At 38.3% G+C, this 17,844-nt stretch overlaps 1 long non-coding RNA gene across 2 annotated transcripts; it reads left to right on the forward strand.

Annotated features, from left to right (window-relative positions):
• The first annotated feature begins 5,908 nt into the window (after positions 1 to 5,908).
• Positions 5,909 to 8,409, forward strand: LOC113289843. Of its 2 annotated transcripts, XR_003331145.1 has the most exons (5): positions 5,914 to 6,024; positions 6,438 to 6,512; positions 6,894 to 7,108; positions 7,764 to 7,896; positions 8,068 to 8,409. It is a non-coding gene; the product is annotated as an uncharacterized LOC113289843 (long non-coding RNA). The 2 variants fall into 2 exon arrangements; XR_003331144.1 differs by having other exon boundaries at positions 5,909 to 6,512; positions 8,068 to 8,387.
• Positions 8,410 to 17,844: the final 9,435 nt, after the last annotated feature.

The raw sequence follows: 17,844 nt of genomic DNA on the forward strand, positions 1-17,844 counted from the left end.
TGGTAGTTGGATCAATATTCGAGCAGATGAGCAAGTATTGCTCATTCGATGGATTATTGGTAGTGCGACCAAATAATAATTAACTAAAATATTGGCAGGGCCGAATATTATATAATTAATTTAGATGTTGATTGTTGGATCAATCATAAAATTATTACCGTTTGAACTGCTCAGAATTGTGATTCAGCGAGCGTTTGTTCGAAACCCTAATTTTCGATCAATTGTTCGTCAATTAATGAATTACTGAAAATAGGTTATTGAGTAAAAGAGGGAACGAACACATGGGATGATGGAAGACCATGTGGTATCCAAGTGCTCGATTGAACTTTCTCCAGGGTCCTTTGCTGACCGGCTGGTGAAAGAATGATCAAATGCTAGTGTTGATCATTTATTATAATAGTGCTCGAGCAAGCGTTAGCTGGTAAAACCTAATTGTGGAGAGGTGAGGGACCGACCAAGAGAGCATGGGGTCGGCCCTTGGTGGTCGTGGGACCAGCTGCCAGTCGTTTGAGCGAGTCCCAGTCAGTTGGAGAGAGTTTGGACCCAATATGAGCGATTGCTAGAAAATTAGGTCAAAATTGTGAGAATGTGTGGGACCGGCTCCTTGCAAGCCTTAGGGACGGCCTTGGTCGGTCAAGGCAGCATGCCCGCGTCACCACGGTGTCCGTGTATCAGTCCTGAGAGTTTTGATATTTTTCTGACGAACGTTCGAGCAATATTTTGAATTTTCAGAAAAGTTTGATCTTGACTTAAACTCTCGATTTTGCTCGAATGAGCAAGAAGAACTTTGCTCACGTGACAGATAATTTGAAAATATTCAAATAAAAATATTTTAATTTTGACGTGGGAAGCCTGTGGTCGGTCGTGTGACCGTTTGACCTTTTGGATTTTCCATGGTTTGAGCAATATTTGAGAAAATATTGAAAATTAGAGTTGTCCATCAAACGATGGAGTTCCATGAGATGATGGAAATAATAATATGTGAAAATAAGGAATTGTGAGGTGTGGGACCGGCCAAGGCTAGGGCATGGCCGTCCGGCTAGGTGGCCCTGTCCCGTGTTACCTTTTCTCTATTTTTGTTCGATGAAAGCCTGGAAACCCAAGAGTTTCTCACAAACGAGGGAGTTTGCTCAAGTGAGGGAAACCCTATGAGATGAGGAAAAAAATAAAATAAAAGTAAATAAAATAAAAAGGGGGACCAACCATGGCATGACCGGCCGGCCGATGGGCCCGATCCCACGCCTTAGCTTAATTTATTAATTATTTTATTATTTTCATGGATCGCTCGTTCGTCCATACTTCGGTCGTTCGTGTGCTTGGGCGCTCGTTTGTGCATTATTGATCAAGTACACTTGCACAATTTTCTCGGGACTTACTCAATGGTGGCTTAGAATCCCGGTTGTGGAGTATTTATTACTAATTCATGAAATTCTGCTGGGAACGATTCATGAAATGGAGTAATAAAATGAGTTGAGCATCTATTACTAATCCAAGAAATCCAGTCGGGGAATTCAGGGAACAGAGTAATGAGATAAAGTGATTATCTATTACTAATCCATGGGAGCAGCCGGGGATCAGCCTTGAAACGGAGTAATAAGATAAAATTGATTATCTTCTAGGAATTTAGTCGGTGAATGTCATGGTAGAATTAATTTATTGTAGAATCGAGATATGAGATAGTTGAAGCATCATACTCGTTCTGAAAGGTGCATAGTCAGGGAACAACGTGCAGCGTTGTTAACGTCCTGAAGGCGTTTTACCCTCTCAATAAAGAATTATGTATGGAGAGCTGCCTGAATCTATACACGGTCTCTCTACATAGTCAGGGAACATCGAATGAGTGTCACAGACATCCTGAAGGCATTTTTCCCTCTCAACAAACAATTATGTGTGGGGACCGCCCAATCGTTCTTCTATGTAGAGGCATGTATCTCTATGTAGTCAGGGAACAACAAGTGTCACCGACGTCGTGAAGGCGTTTTTCCCTCTCAACAAACAATTATGTATGGAGGACCTCCCAATGGCCCCAATCTTTCTTCTACATAGAGAGGCAGGATGAAATGCATAACATCGAATGCTCAGAAAGTAGGAGGCCCTTCGAGAAACATATTCATCGTGGCTCTGAGAGGTACTCGATCAGAGATCGTGAAAACGGTTCACGGATCGTAAAAACACAAATCGTCACATGCATTCCTGAAGCCGAGTCAGAAACATGTAGTATCATGATTTTACGATTTTAACCCTTGCTGAAATTCCACCATCAACACCAGCCAATAAAGGTCACCCTCTGGAACCTCTGGTGACTTCTTGGGCTCCTCCGGAGGGTCATGATCCCGCGAAGCCAAAGAAGGAGTCCAAATCATTTTCCGATCGTAAGCCTCCTTGGATAGAAGTAAAGCCGCCTGCTAACCCTTTGGCGTCGCAGGTACTTACTTTTCTTTTTTATTTTTACACTCTTGTTGTTTATTGTCGCCCTTTTATTTTTTAATTATAAATGCCGGAATTACTCTCAGGAAGTCTCTCATCCTAGTCGCTTGGGGTGGAAAGCCCCTTCTTATGTGATGGAAGAGTATTTGAATATGCCTGAGAGTGACTGGACTGATAGGAGCCTTGCAAAGAAGGCTAGACGAGAGGCAGCTAAATCGTCTGCTCCGCGCCATTGTTCTTCTGCTAGGGCCTCTCGCTTACAGCCTCGACAGGACCGTCGGAGAAGCGCGTCACAGCCTCCCAAGGGTGTGAGCAGCAGTCCCACTCCCTCATTTGTAGATCAATTAAGGGACCATGGGGTCGAACTTCCTAGGGGCTCTGGTTGGGTGTCTCCTCGTCTTCACGTATGGTCAGTTCATCCTCTTCGGGCTGAAACTGCCCGTGTTAGGGGCGAACCTCTGGTGTCTCCAAGTGCCGTTCTGTAATCAATGAGCCCGTCTGGGTCTAGCCGATCAGTTTTTGGTGGGTCCTCATCCCACATGGCACTAACCGTTAATGATGCTACAGGTAACTTCCTATTTAATACATGTCTTCGTATTTATCACTCTTCCTTCTTTCTCCTCTCTCTTCCCCCTCCCCTTTTTTTATAAATCTAAATTGTTTTTCGCAATTGTACTCATCTCTCGTTCTATGTTACATGACTAGGAACCTTTTGGAGGTCGCTGAACAACTTACACACATATGGGATGATCCTATTGACGCTGCAACGATGCGTTTCTGGGAAGCTGTTGTGCAGTCCGCGCTCAATGTTCAGTTCCCCATAACTTGGTTAAAAGAACTGTTGGCAAAGGTGAAAGGTCTTCATGACCCTCGTGGCTGGCTTGTAGGTCAAATTTCCAAACTAGAGGAAGAGCTGGGACGGTGTTCTGAGGCGACTGCCAGTAAGAAGAAGGTGTTGGATCAATTGCTTGCTGATGTTGCGGTAGCCAACGACGAGGTGCTTCGAGCCGAAAACGCGGAGGCGACAGTTCGCGCGGAGCTTGAGGAAAAGCGTCAGGAATTGTCTAAGCTTTAGCTTGTTTGAAACGCTTCCCTTGTATTATCTTTCCTTTTGTCTTCCTTTGGATGGGTTACTTTTATCTTCTGAACTTGTTGTTCGTTTTATTCATTACTGTTGTTTTGGATATCCGCGTGGTGGTTGTTAATTATTGGTTTGATTTTGATATTTTTTATTACTCTTTTCTTCATAATTCTCTTCTTTTGTGGATGCATGAGGTAGGTGGGCGTTGATCACACGCACCTATTTCTCTTAGGGTTGTTGGTCGACTACACCTATTTCCCCCCCTCCTATGTTTTTTTTTTGAGAAGTATGGGGTGGACGGGCGTTAGTGAAACACACCTATTCCCCCTCTTTTTATTGAGAGTATCGGCTAGGGTGGGCGTTAGTGAAACGCGCCTAATCCCTTCTTATTTTTCATGAGAAATGCGCTTATCCGTCAATCATTAGGTGTCTTCGGCATTCCCGTGATTTTGTAGATTCACTAGTTAATCAGGCGTCCTTGGTTGACCTGACTCTTTTATAGATTTGTCAGTTAGTTAGGCGCCCTTGGCTGACCTGAGAGCTATTGTAGATTTGTCAGTATATCAGGCACCCTTGGCTAACCTGAGATCTTTTTTAGATTTGTCAGCCAATTAGGCTCCCTTGGCTGACCTGAGACCTTTTGTAGATTTGTCAGTCAATCAGGCGCTCTTGGCTAACCTGAGATATTTTGTAGATTTTTCAACCAATCAGGCGCCCTTGGCTATCCTGAGACCTTTTGTAGATTTGTCAGTCAATCAGGCGCCCTTGGCTGACCTGAGACCTTTTGTAGATTTGTCAGCAAATCAGGCAACCTTGGCTAATCTGAGACCTTTTGTATATTTGGAAGGCAATCAGGCGCCCTTGGCTGACCTGAGACCTTTTGTATATTTGTCAGTCAATCAGGCACCCTTGGCTGACCCGAGACGTTTTGTAGATTTGTCAGTCAATCAGGCACCCTTGGATGACCCGAGACGTTTTGTAGATTAGTCAGTCAATGAGGCGCCCTTGGATGACCGGAGACCTTTTGTAGATTTGGCAGTTGATCAGGCGCCCTTGGTTGACCTGAGACCTTTTGTAGATTTGTCAGTCGATCAGGCGCCCTTGGCTGACCTGAGATCTTTTGTAGATTTGTCAGTCGATCAGGCGCCCTTGGATGACCTGAGACCTTTTGTAGATTTTTCAGTCGATCAGGCGCTCTTGGATGACCTGAGATCTTTTGTAGATTTGTCAGTCAATCAGGCGCCCTTGGCTGACCTGAGACCTTTTGTAGATTTTCAGTCGATCAGGCGCCTTGGATGACCTGAGACCTTTTGTAGATTGTCAGTCGATCAGGCGCCCTTGGCTGACCTGAGACCTTTTGTAGATTTGTCAGTCGATCAGGCGCCCTTGGCTGACCTGAGACCTTTTGTAGATTTTTCAGTCGATCAGGCGCCCTTGGTTGACCTGAGACCTTTTGTAGATTTGTCAGTCGATCATGAGCCCTTGGCTGACCTGAGACCTTTTGTAGATTTGGCAGTCGATCAGGCGCCTTTGGCTGACCTGAGACCTTTTGTAGATTTGTCAGTCGATCAGGCGCCCCTGGCTGACCTGAGACCTTTTGTATATTTGGCAGTCGATCAGGCGCCTTTGGCTGACCTGAGACCTTTTGTAGATTTGTTAGTCGATCAGGCGTCCCTGGCTGACCTGAGACCTTTTGTAGATTTGTCAGTCAATCAGGCGCCCTTGGCTGACCTGAGACCTTCTTTAAATTTCAGTCAATCAGGCACCCTTGGCTGACCTGAGACCTTCTTTAAATTTCAGTCAATCAGGCACCCTTGGCTGACCTGAGACCTTTTGTATTGCCCGCGCGTTGAGACAGTGAAAGTTGTTCTTACCATAAAAATAGGTTGTTTACAATTTTGGTATTATCACTCACATCCTTTCTCTCCTCCTCTCTTTCACATCAGTGGCGAAGGAAAGGGTCATGCTCGATTGTTTGCTTAGTTGCCCCGAGCTCCCCAAAGGCGCGCTTGCGTTCAAATATACTTCTCATACCGAGACATTCTTCTGTTGGGTGTCCTAATCTTCGATGATAATGGCAGTACCTGGCAGAGTTCTGATCCATCTTGCTGACGTCTACTATTGTCAGGGAAAATTCTCCTCCGGTAATCCATTTATTTAGCAGTTCGACCGCGCTCCTTGCTGCAGGGGAGAGGAGGCGGTGGCTTGGAATCGCGCCTAATCCACTACGCCAAGTTTGAGAATCTTTGATAGAGGGGTTTCAGGCCATTTGATAAGAAATCCCCGTCGTATCATTTTTGACAGACCTTTGCTATCAAACTCGTATTACATTCATGGGCCCCGGCTGGACTTCTATTACTGACGGGTCAATATGAAAACTTAGCCATAATTTCATTTCCTCTTCTTTTCTTCCCCAATTTTTTCTCTTTTTTCTTTTCGCTCCGCAGTTCAACGAAGGAGCAATCACTCTTCTCCATCAACTAATCAATTGAAGATTACATCAATGAAAGATAAGTGTAATGCATTCTTTTCATTTTGATTTGATCGCAACTCTTGATTTCTCGATTTCAAAATGAAAAATTACGGCTCAGAAAAACCTAAATTTTCTTATTTCAATTCGAATTTCTGTTTTTATTTATAATCAGATCTCGGATCCGCTACAATCTGATTATTATCTTCGTTTAAATCACAAACTTTGTAAAAAATTCAACTAATTTGTCGCAATTTGTTCCCTGGTTAATCTCTGCAATTCGATTTGTATCCTTATTCTCGATTTAAAATGACATTTAAGATTTGTAATCAGCATGTATTACCCTTCAAAATAGAAGTTGTTGACCTAATTCACAGGCTTTTTTCTTTTTTTTCTTTTTGGTATAATTCAAGTGAAAATTATACTTGTTAATGATGACTTGATGGTTTCGTATATTAGGTTGCATGTATTGATTATTTGGGATTTGAATTCGATACATAGTTAATTACTTAGAAGCTGCTTACTTAGGTGCAGGTAATTATTTCATTTCCTTACTCTTCCTGTGTTTGTTGTTTCGTTTAATCTACTCTCCATGTTTTTCCAATATGTTTCTTATATGGGTAGTGTATCAGGAAAATGTTATGGGTAGTGTATCAGGAAAATGTTATGGGTAGTGTATCAGATGAACATTTTACACTACTTGTATTTGTTAATGGAACATTTTACACTACTTACATGTTGTTTCTTACATTTGTATCAGGAAAATGTTATGGGTCGTGTATCAGATGAACATTTTATACTACTTGCATTTGTTAATGGAACATTTTCTTGATTAAGACCTCAAGTTTTAGCATGACATATAGATGTACTTCTCGTTATGTTGTAATTTTTAACGTAGTGCTCACTTACCTGTAGGCTTGGATGGTTTATCTACGCCAAAATGATATTCTGGGTGGAAATGTTCGTTACTATCTTAACTTGGCCCCCACTAGTATATACCTGAATCATCTCACCGAGCTTCAAGTCTTTGTAACATATTAATTGAATGCCAGACCTTTACTATGCCATGAATGACTGGAAGCATCTTCAAGTCGGATTATAGATTCTGGGTTCATGTAACAACCTTTGAGGTTTGAAAAATATATATTCTCTTTAGATTTTGGTTTGATGAATGTAGTTTCTTCAAATGTTTTTGTTGATGCTTGGAAGGATAATGGTGGAGACTGGTATGCACCGTCTTACACATATTTTGTGAGTTTATTATCTTAGGCTTAGTGTAATGTGTATCCTTAAGATTAAGTTGCTTCATACTACCTCGGTCCCACTATTAGATGACCTATTTAGTTTAAAATTCTGTCTTAGTTGACCTATTTCATTAAACAAGGGAATATTTCTAAAATTATCCTTTTGATTGATTATCGTTAGTATAAGAAATGTATATAGTTTGATATTCATGTTTATACTCGTTACGTAGGTGTTTTAAAATGCTTTCCACTGATACAAAGTTTACGAAAATCCATGGTATAGTTTGAGAGATAAATCATTTCTAAATTTTACAAATTATTATCCATAAGGGTATAATTGTAAAAAATACTTAAATATACTCCTTTCCATTCCTTGCCTTAAGAATTGTGCAAACTTGAACTAGGTCATCTAATAGTGGGACGGAGGGAGTATTTGCTTTCTTAGCAAATTTTTATACTATATATATTTGCTTCCTAAACTTCACAATTTCTTTATTTCTGTTTTTGTTTGTCTGAAGTTGGAGCTTACCCAAATGTGCAGAATTTATTTGGAGAACTCGGTAATAGTGATCGACTGCAATGGAGGGAAAATTCCACGATGTTTGCAATGCCTAGATAGCCATGGGAATTCAGCCACTTTGATTTCTCGGATGTTCTTTCTGCACCCTTAATTGGTATTTATCCTTCGCAATCCGTAAATTATCATGTTATTTACATTTGTTATTCAGAAGTTTAGGGCCTCCTGGAGTGATTTTTGTAGACTAGTGAAAGAATCTGTACAGAATGTTTGCCCAGGGTTAGTCATTTCGTAACAAGGACCTATTTTGTTTCGTTGTTGCTTGCAGCTTCTAGATATGACGGTTACTTCAGAGGTCTGCAAAAGAATAAAAGACGCTGAGCAGTCTACAGCAGAGATTGCTATCAAGAACGTATATGTTTTTTTTTTTTTTTTTTTTTTTTTTTTTTTTTTTTTTTTTTTTTTTTTTTTTTTATGTTTTTATTGAATGATTACTATAATCGCAAAGATTGTTTTGTAATTTTTTTTTCTGTTTGTGATATTATGCATCTTGGTATCCAGACAACGAAAAATGATCCGACTGTAAAAGAACTAAGTGATGAATTAGTAAGTAAAACTGATTTGTAGCACGAAATCTTTTACGCCAAAGAAATATAGTTCTTTCTTTCCACTCCCTACTTTTACTTTTTGTCTACCTGTAGTCCTTATATTATTCATAGGCGAAGAAAGCTTTCTTTCGTGTGTGTTGATCCAGGCAATTGATGGAAAGATAAGAGAACTCTCGAACTGTCACAATATCTATCTAGGATTGACTTTCAAAAGGTATTGAGTGATTCTTAACTTGGTTATTGTTAAATGTTTTTTCATATCTGTTAATTACTAAGTCGATCTCATCTCGCTATATATGTGCTTCATCTCATCTCGCTATATATGTGCTTCACTACTTCTGAATGGTTCTTCGTAATCTGTTTTCCTACTACTGTTCGACATATTCACTTTTTATAGAAATTTTATGTCATTTTCCCAATCAGTGCACGTATATTGATAAATGGTCCTCTCTGTAACGGCTATAACCGTGTTTAAAAAGGGTAGACATTTTTCTTTAATAGATGGACAGTATCGTGTTGTAGTGATGATGTTGTATTTGTCTCATCAATATGATTTTCTTTCAGAAGATGGCATTCCGAAAAGAATAAGTCAAAATCGAGGATATTCCTGGCATTTCTGGTTTGTGCTTTTGCTCTCTCAAAAGCTTAATCTGGTGTTTTTATGATTGATGCCATTTTCTGGTTTGAGGCGGAAGGGGTTGGTAATAGATTCAAATCTTAATGGCTTGTTCACATTTTTTCATACTTATTCTGTGAAGTTTCACAGGGGCAAGGAAATGTTTGGTTGTAGTCTTTCAACTGAGGCTACATGCTATGGTTTGGTAACTTTTCTTTCTGATAAGTTTTTTTTTTTCTTGAGAACATTATTTTGAAGTCACACAGATCTTTGACTTAAAATTATATCTTCTCCTATTCTAGATTCTTTTTGCTGAATTTTTAATATATCTCTCCAGGTGTACTTTGCTTAGCTTATACTTGCAGAAATCAATAAAAAACTTAAAAGGGCTAAGCTTTAGCAATAAACCCATTCCTGCTGTTTTGGAGGAAGAGAAAATGAGTCTAAAAGCAGACTTGAAAAAGTTCGATAGTAGCACAAAACAACTTGACTCAATGTTGAAGTCAAAAAAAGTTCTTCGTGACACTTGAGGATTGGGCTACAAAGGTAAACAAACTTTGAATGCTAAACATGAGACAAAGTTTATAAAGCCTAAAGACTCTGCTGAAGAGATTGTTCCAAAAGTTGCCACAAAAGATTGCTCTTCCATAAAAGAAAAATTTGTAGTACCTTCATCTTCAGCAAAAAAATGGAAAACGTAAATTCCGTCGAACTCCAAGGTACCACTAAACAACATGATTTGTGTGTTGTTAAGCATTGCTTTTATTGTGGAAATAAAGGACACCTGAAAAGGGGTTGTAGATTCCATAAAAGGAATGAGAAAACCATAGATGCACGAGTTTGTGTGTTGTTAAGCATTGTTTTTATTGTGGAAATAAAGGACACCTGAAAAGGGGTTGCAGATTCCATAAAAGGAATGAGAAAACCATAGATGCACGAGTTTCCCTGGCCGAACTCAATAATACCCGTCGTGGTAAATCAGGTCATCATTGTCCTAAAAAAGAGCAAAAGAATCATTGTAATGATAGTTCAAAGTTTACTTATCAGGCTTCTACAAAGTTTTCTCACAGAAGGAGAGATAACTTTGTAAAGACCAGATCTGATGTTCCAAATTGGAGAAAGGCTAGAGCTGCAAAAGACCCGCCCATCATACCCAAACGCGCACCTACCCGCTAAACCCGTGGGTTTTTAATCCGAACCCGCCCGTTGTGGGTGCGGGGTTGGTTATGAAAATAAAAACCCGTTGTCTATGAGTGCAAGGTTGGTTTTAGCTAATACCTGTCCGGAAAATCCGTTAAATATACACCATTGATAAAACTAATCCTAGCCGTCCGTTATCAAAACCCTAGTGTATGACTTTATGCGAATCATTTGTTTACTTTATGGAAGACAAAACATGTAACAATCAGTGGATGTATCATATGTTCAGGAAGATTTAGGAAAATGTTTTTAGGTGGAAAGATAGTTCTTGATAATCACGACCCAGAAATTTGTCACATCCCAATTTCTGTAGATTGCTTGTGTAGTGGCACGAATACATAAGCTTTCGCTCAAAAATGTTCACGCACGACATGCACAAGCACAAGTAATCTTCTAAATTATGTAAAGAAGAACTGGAAGAACTGTACTAGTAATCACTTGAATCCAGTTCCAGGAAATCCAATCTGACAAGTCGATTAGGTTCTTTCTCTCAGTTGTTTTTTGAGGCAAGAATGGTGTCCAGCGTCCAATGTCCACTATCATATGGATCCAAATGTGTCTCAATAATTTAAGTTGTTTTTTGAGGCAAGAATGGTGTCCAGCGTCCAATGTCCACTATCATATGGATCCAAATGTGTCTCAATAATTTAGGCACGTGATTACGATAGAATATTCCAAATTATGCTAATCAAACGGTTATTAAGAACTTAAGTAAATAGTTTATTTATTTAAACTTTAAAACATGTGTGTGAATGATTATTGAATATATAGCGGGTGTAAACCCAAATTCGTCCAACCCGTAGCGGGTGGGTAACAAAATCCACCCGCTGTTTGTGAGTGCAGGGTTGGTTATGAAAATAAAAACCCGCTGTTTGTGGGTGCGAGGTTGGTTATGAAAATAAAAACCCGTAGTCTGTGGGTGCGAGGTTGGTTTTAGCTAATACCCGCCCATGTGCATCCCTAAGAAAGGCCAACTCTCAGAGTTTTCAACATTTCAGTTACCCTAATATTTCTTCAAGAAATTCATCTTGGATTTCAGGAGGAAATAATAGGAAGAACAAAACTGCTCCTGTAAAACCCGTTTCTAAATGGAGTCCAAAGTCTTCTCTAAAGACAACCAGGAAAGTATCAAAATTCAGTCACAATGATGACACTCGAACGATAAGTTTCAATACTCATGACATTCAAAATATTGTGCTAAACGTTCTTGATCAAATGAATGTAGCTCCACGTTATCATCGTTATATGAGATAATTAGGTCTCATATCGGTTACCTTTTTATGATTTTGTGACTTTTGATTTGGCGAATTTCATATCTAACCTTTTGGGTTGCTTAATCAAATAATCATAAAAGGATGATGACATTTAATCCCATATGTGAGTCACGATTACTATTATCAATTTATTTCTAATAAGTTGTGTATATAGTATGCATATGAGTGTTTGGTATTAGCTTATTACTATTGGCACGTAATAGTTAAAAACCATTTCAACCGTTCTCTGGTAAAGGTTTCTTTTGTTGTTCTTATGTCCTTGCAAAAGAATGAGAAAACAATGAGAAAAAGAGGATGCGAAATTTAAGGTAACAAATTTGTTAGCTAATCATTTTCTTGATTAAGAAAAACATGATTTTATTGCATATTTTTTTGCATTTGCTTAACAAATTTGTGGTACTTCAATGTCTATGTTGATTCAATTGCTTCCGGTTAAGATAAATAATTATGCAAATTGATTTATTTGGTTTGTATGGATTATTTATGGATTAACAAAAATGTTTTCGGGATCATTTGTTTAGTCCAATGAATTCCGGACAAGAGAAAATAGAGTTAATTCTGATCTTTATTTTGGTCTTGTCAAAACAAGCGATTGTACTTGTACAATCGGTTTAGCAAAAGAACTAAGGTGCTTAGTCAATTTTGAATTTGCTAAACTATTAAGGAAAATTGCTTTGGGCAATTGTTTACTTGATAAACATATTAAAACCAAATTACTTATAGTTTCAGTTTTGATAAATGGTTATCTAAAATGGTGTGCCAAACCCTCGTGCTTAACTCTTATAGCTTTGCAAGTTTTTTTTCAATTGTAAGATCCTTTCGGTTTGTCCTTATTTGCTCGTACCTTGTCATTTTGTGACAAAAAGGGGGAGAAATATATGGAGAAAACAAGTGTTATTGAAAGTGATATTGTATTTGATTTGGTATCACTAAGGGAAAGGACATTTGTGATAAAACATTTTATATAACGAAAAGAGTGACAACACAGACTAAGGGGGAGTAACATATCATGTGATTGTAGTTATGAGGGACTACATGAAATAACAAAGACATGCGGATTGAAAATCTACCTATCTTACATTTAGGGGGAGTAGTATAGCTTTGTTATCATAATGTCAACATCGACATTTATTTTTGAATACATGCAGATTAGTATGAGTTATTTTTGTAATTCGTTTATCTCCATATGTAATTGAGTTTTGTCACTAAATTCACAAAGGGGGAGATTGTTAGATCACTACTCGGTTGAACCCACCAAGCGTTGGTATGTCAAGATTAGTTGTCATATTTAGTTCCAAAACTCGAGTCGCTAATATGTAAACTACAGTCAACTTCGATAGGTTAGACTAGAAATGATAGAAGTATTGTGCTCCAGTTACTCACAAAGATCTGAAGATGGAGTGAAGACAACAAATACATCTCCTTCAGCTTGAGGTTAGTAACTATGACTTGACTTGTTCCTCATCTATCTTGTGTCTTTCAAATCTTTTAGACTGAAAACATAACATGCAAAGTTATATTATTATGATCAAAGTGCTAAGGAATTTATTGAATTACGAAGTAAAATGTTTATCTTTTGAACTTCGTAAATATGACATCGACATAATATATTGGATACTATTATGACCATGTATATGGGTGTGAGTGAAGATTTCATCCTAGGAAACAATGTTTTTACATTGTTTAAAGGAAGTAAGTTCACAAACTCGTTTGTGGATCGAAAGGGAAATCGCTAGGCTTATTGGTATTGTTATTCATTGCAAATCTATTTTGAACTACCAATATGTTTGATGTGTAGAACCGATCATAAACTTGTTTATGTACTTGGTAAAACTATTCACGGATGCCTGACTTAATTTATTGGTATAACTTTTATTAGTAAAACCGATCTTAAGTAATCACTCAAGATGGTATGATCGATGTCTTGTAAATAGAAACTTTTATCTAGTGAAAGGGGAACCGATCCTAGTGAGAGGTGCAGGTAAATTTTCAAGAGAGGAATCGATCCTTGTAAGAGGTGCAACACATTGGGGAACGGATCCCATGCACATGTGCACCAAATTACAGGTATTTACCATAAATAAGGGGGAACCGATCCTATGAACATGTGCAACAAGGGGGAGCCGATCCTATGCGCATGTGCAACCGGCCTCAAGAATTCTCAACCTAATCTGAGCACGTTTTGTGTTTTTAACACAAAATTAATCCAAAAATAGATTTTTGAATTTTCTATTATTCTATGAAATATTAGAGATACCGAAAATATATTTCGTTAATGTGGATACGTGAATTATGTCAACATTAAGATTTGAGCATCTTATCTACAGGAATTATGAAAACCGAATTTTGCTATTTATTGCATATCTTGAGAATATTTTCGGTTTTGGAAATTCCTTGGTGTCCAAACTTCCTTGATTTATAAATACCTAGTTTTTATCTCTAGCAAACTATCCTAAGAGCCAGCAAAACTACCTCAGTTGTGTTGTTACTGGTGGAGCCGCCTATTGGAGAGGCGAGTACCTTAATTAGGAGAAATCTCTTACGACCGCTCGGTTTAAAGACTTCTGTGGTATCAAGAAGCTCTATTAGTACCATTGGCGAGAAACTAGAAGATTGCATTGTTATTTTAGTTTTCGATTATTGATTTGTTTGACTAACGGTTGTTGAATCTTTTGATTGCACCTAGTTTGTTTATTCTTGAGAACGTTCTATTCTGATATAAGACTAACTCAAACTAGATTAAAGATCAACGTTTCTACGGATCTAAGTCTTTCTAGATACATAAGATAGATTCATAGATTTGCCATTATTAACAGACTCCGTTTTGTGCGACAAATCAATAAGGAATCAAGTTTGTTGTTGCAGGTTGTTACTTTGAATATTAAATCGAAGATTGAAGACTTTGAAGATTTAAAGACTTGTGTTCTTGTGTTTTAATTTTGGTGTAACTTTCTGTGACTTGATTTTCCGGGATTAAAGAGGTTGTTTATTTTCAATAAACATAACCCTTTTTAAGATCAACAAGTAGATTGTGATTTTATCATAACCCTTGTAATCAAGACTGATTATTTTGGTAATCATTGTCTTGTTTGATCTTGTAACCGAGGAACTTCGAATCTGGTAACAGGTCTTAAAAATAGAAGATCCTTAACTGTGCTTATATCATATTGTGGTTATAAGGTGAGTTTTGTTACCAAACAGTTTATCCTTTACTGTTTGGAATACGATCCAAAGGAATCATGTCTTGAAAGATTGAACCATTAAGAAGATAGATTAGATTAAAGTCCTAAAGAGAACGCATGTTCTGCTAGGATATCTAATATCAAATATCTATTGAGAACTTCGGTTCTGCTAGATATTATCAAAACAAATATCTATAGAGAACTTCGGTTCTGCTAGATATTGTCAAAATAAGAATACTGCTGAAGCTGAGTAACTAGGATTTAAGTTTACTTAGTAGTGTCTACACGAAGTTGCAGGTTTACTTTTTGTAGCGTCTTAATTCAATTGAGTATTCAGAACTGGACTAGGTCCTGGGGTTTTCTGCACTTGCGGTTTCCTCGTTAACAAAATTCTGGTGTGTGTGCTTTAATTATAATTGTTTTTATATTATAATTAAAGTAAATACACTTGTACGTTAACTAGGCACTTGATATTTATCTTATAAGGTTTCGGTTATCAAGTGAACACTTTGTTGTTGTATTGTCTCGATTCCATATCCATAGACGATCACACAAAGTGTATTGGATCTCTCCACTTGACTTTGATATTCTCACTTTGTTAGGCCAGTTCGGACTAACTCTATTTCAAGTGGACACCGTGTTGAAATATTCCTTGAGTGATTGTATCTCCAAGAGGTTTATACACGGTAGAGATTAAATAAGTTGTGATCAAAGAAAAAGATTGTGGTGTATTTGGATACCCTCGTCTTTTCAATTGGTATCAGAGCAGGCAAACACGAAAAGATCTAACAATCCGTGTTTGGCGTGATCCAACCTATAAAGTTTTGAATCAAATGATAATTAATTCTGTTAACGTACCTCCAGGGTTTGATGGCTCAAACTATCTATGGTGGAAAATGAATATGCAGTTTTTTCTTCAAGCTCATGACTTTAACACTTGGGTTTTAGTTATTGATGGGTATGTACACCCAAAAGTACTAGACAACAACTCAACCACTGAGTTTATACTTAAGGAATTGAAAGAATTCAATACCGAAGAAAAATTGCTTTCGAAGCAAAATTCTTATGGATTAACCGCCATTATACATGTTGTAACTCGAGACATCTGTCATCATGTAACCAAGTGTAAAACATCAAAGGAGGCTTGGGATACTCTTAATATCGTATTTGAAGGGAATGCCTCTGAAAAAGAAACTAGGCTTCAAATCCTATCTTCTAGATGGGAAAATCTTCGTATGGATGAAGAAGATACTTTTGATGAGTTTGATCAAAAACTATCTAAAATAGTGAATGCCTCTTATTCTTTAGGAAAAACTATTTCACATAAAGATATTGTATGTAAAATTCTAAGGTCTTTACCACCAATATATGAATCTAAAAAGCATTCCATCATGGAAGCTAATGATCTTTCCACACTATCTAGAAGCGCTCTAGTTGGTAAAATAAAGATCTTTGACCTTGAATACCAATTCAAGAATGAAGAGGGTATTACCCTTAAAGCTGTAACCAAGACTTGTTCTTCGGATACAAAAATTGAAAATTGTAGTGTTGATACGGCTGGACGACAACTTAGAAAGGTATTAAGACAAAAGAAAATGAGTTCTTCGAAAGATGCATCTTGTCCTTCTCAAAAATCACAGAAATGTGTAGAGAATAGAGAAAAAAATGATAGTGATAGCTTTAATCGGAGGCTCTATCATTCATTGCTGATAGGAATCGACTAAGATGCTCTCGGGCATTTCCTTGTCCGTCATATGTCTTGAATTTCGGAGATGTGTAGTCTTCGGGGTATTGGTATTTTTGGATGCTCATCGGGTATGGGCTACTTACGTGACAGTGATTGTATTGTTTCACCGCATGATAATTCTGCTCCAAGTACTTCATCATTTCTTCTTGTGACATCGTTATTGCCTCATTGTCCTTGTACTCCTCGCCCTTCGTCTTTCCTCCGGGAATGTCTTGTCCTGCTATTACTGCTTGTGCGATCCAGTCTTCAAGCTCCTGCCTTCTGTGTGAGTGCTCTTCTAGTTCTTTTTTCATTTTTTGCAGAGTTGGTGACATGGGTTTTGGCGGTCGGGTTACTTGCGTGTCTTTTCCTTGTGTTGTTGTCGCCTCTCTGTTTTGGGACTCATATCCTGCTGGTCGTTTGATAACGACTTGGATCGGTATTTCTTCCTCGTTATCCTCCTCTATTGTCACTTCCTCCCAATTGATGGGTCGGTCAGTTACTTGATTCTCTGCTGTACCGGGATTAGCGCCTCCTTAGTGTATCATGATTAGCTAGGCACGAGCCTCCGGGTGTGGTCGCCAAATATTGAGGGGTGATTTTAGCTTTGAGGTTCTACCCGTCCTAGCCAACCAAATAACCTCACTTTACCTAGAATAGTAAGAGAGAGAGAGAGAGTTGTTTTTCCATTGTACCTTGTCCTTCCTTATATAGATTTTCCAAAAGCCCCTTCCTTTTATGACATCATGCCATGTGTCCTAAACTTCTTTAATTACTTCTAATGTCACTCCTTCCTTAATATAACCTCTTTTTTATTTACTAATTCCTTTCTTATCCTTCCTTTGAGTGGATACTTTCTTTTTGGACTTGGGATTAGTCCCCAAGTCCCTACATTTCCTCATTGGAATAGCCACCCATTTAGAGGCACCCCCAACCCGTTAAGGGGTTTCATTTTTCATGTATCAACACCCCTCAAGTTGGAGCATTAGAGCCTGAACGAACGCCCAACTTGCCACCTAGTCGACCAAATTGTGGAGCTCCCAGAGGTTTAGTGAAGACGTCTGCCAGCTGATCAAAAGATTGTAGGTGTTTTGGTAGAATCAATCCACTTAATAACTTTTCAGGAACAAAATAAAAGTCAATCTCAATGTGTTTCCTACGCTCGTAAAATATAGGATTTTGAGCAATATGAATTGCTGCTTGACTATCACAAGAAACACTGATAGGGAGAGTACATGAAAAATGCATGTCTTTTAAGAGATAAACTAACCATTGAAGCTCAGCGGTTAGATTTGCCAAAGCACGGTATTCAGCTTCATCAGAGGAACGAGCCACAATAGGTTGTTTATTGGATTTCCATGAAATTGGACTGTTACCTAAAGTAACAAAGTATCCAGTGGTAGAATGACGAGTCGCAGGGCAGCCAGCCCAATCAGAGTATGTGTAACCATGGATAGAAGGAGAACTGGATGAGGACATAAATATACCATGTCCAATTG

The sequence above is a fragment of the Papaver somniferum genome, chromosome 6, assembly GCF_003573695.1.
Source record: "Papaver somniferum cultivar HN1 chromosome 6, ASM357369v1, whole genome shotgun sequence".
In the NCBI taxonomy this organism is placed as follows: domain Eukaryota; kingdom Viridiplantae; phylum Streptophyta; class Magnoliopsida; order Ranunculales; family Papaveraceae; genus Papaver; species Papaver somniferum.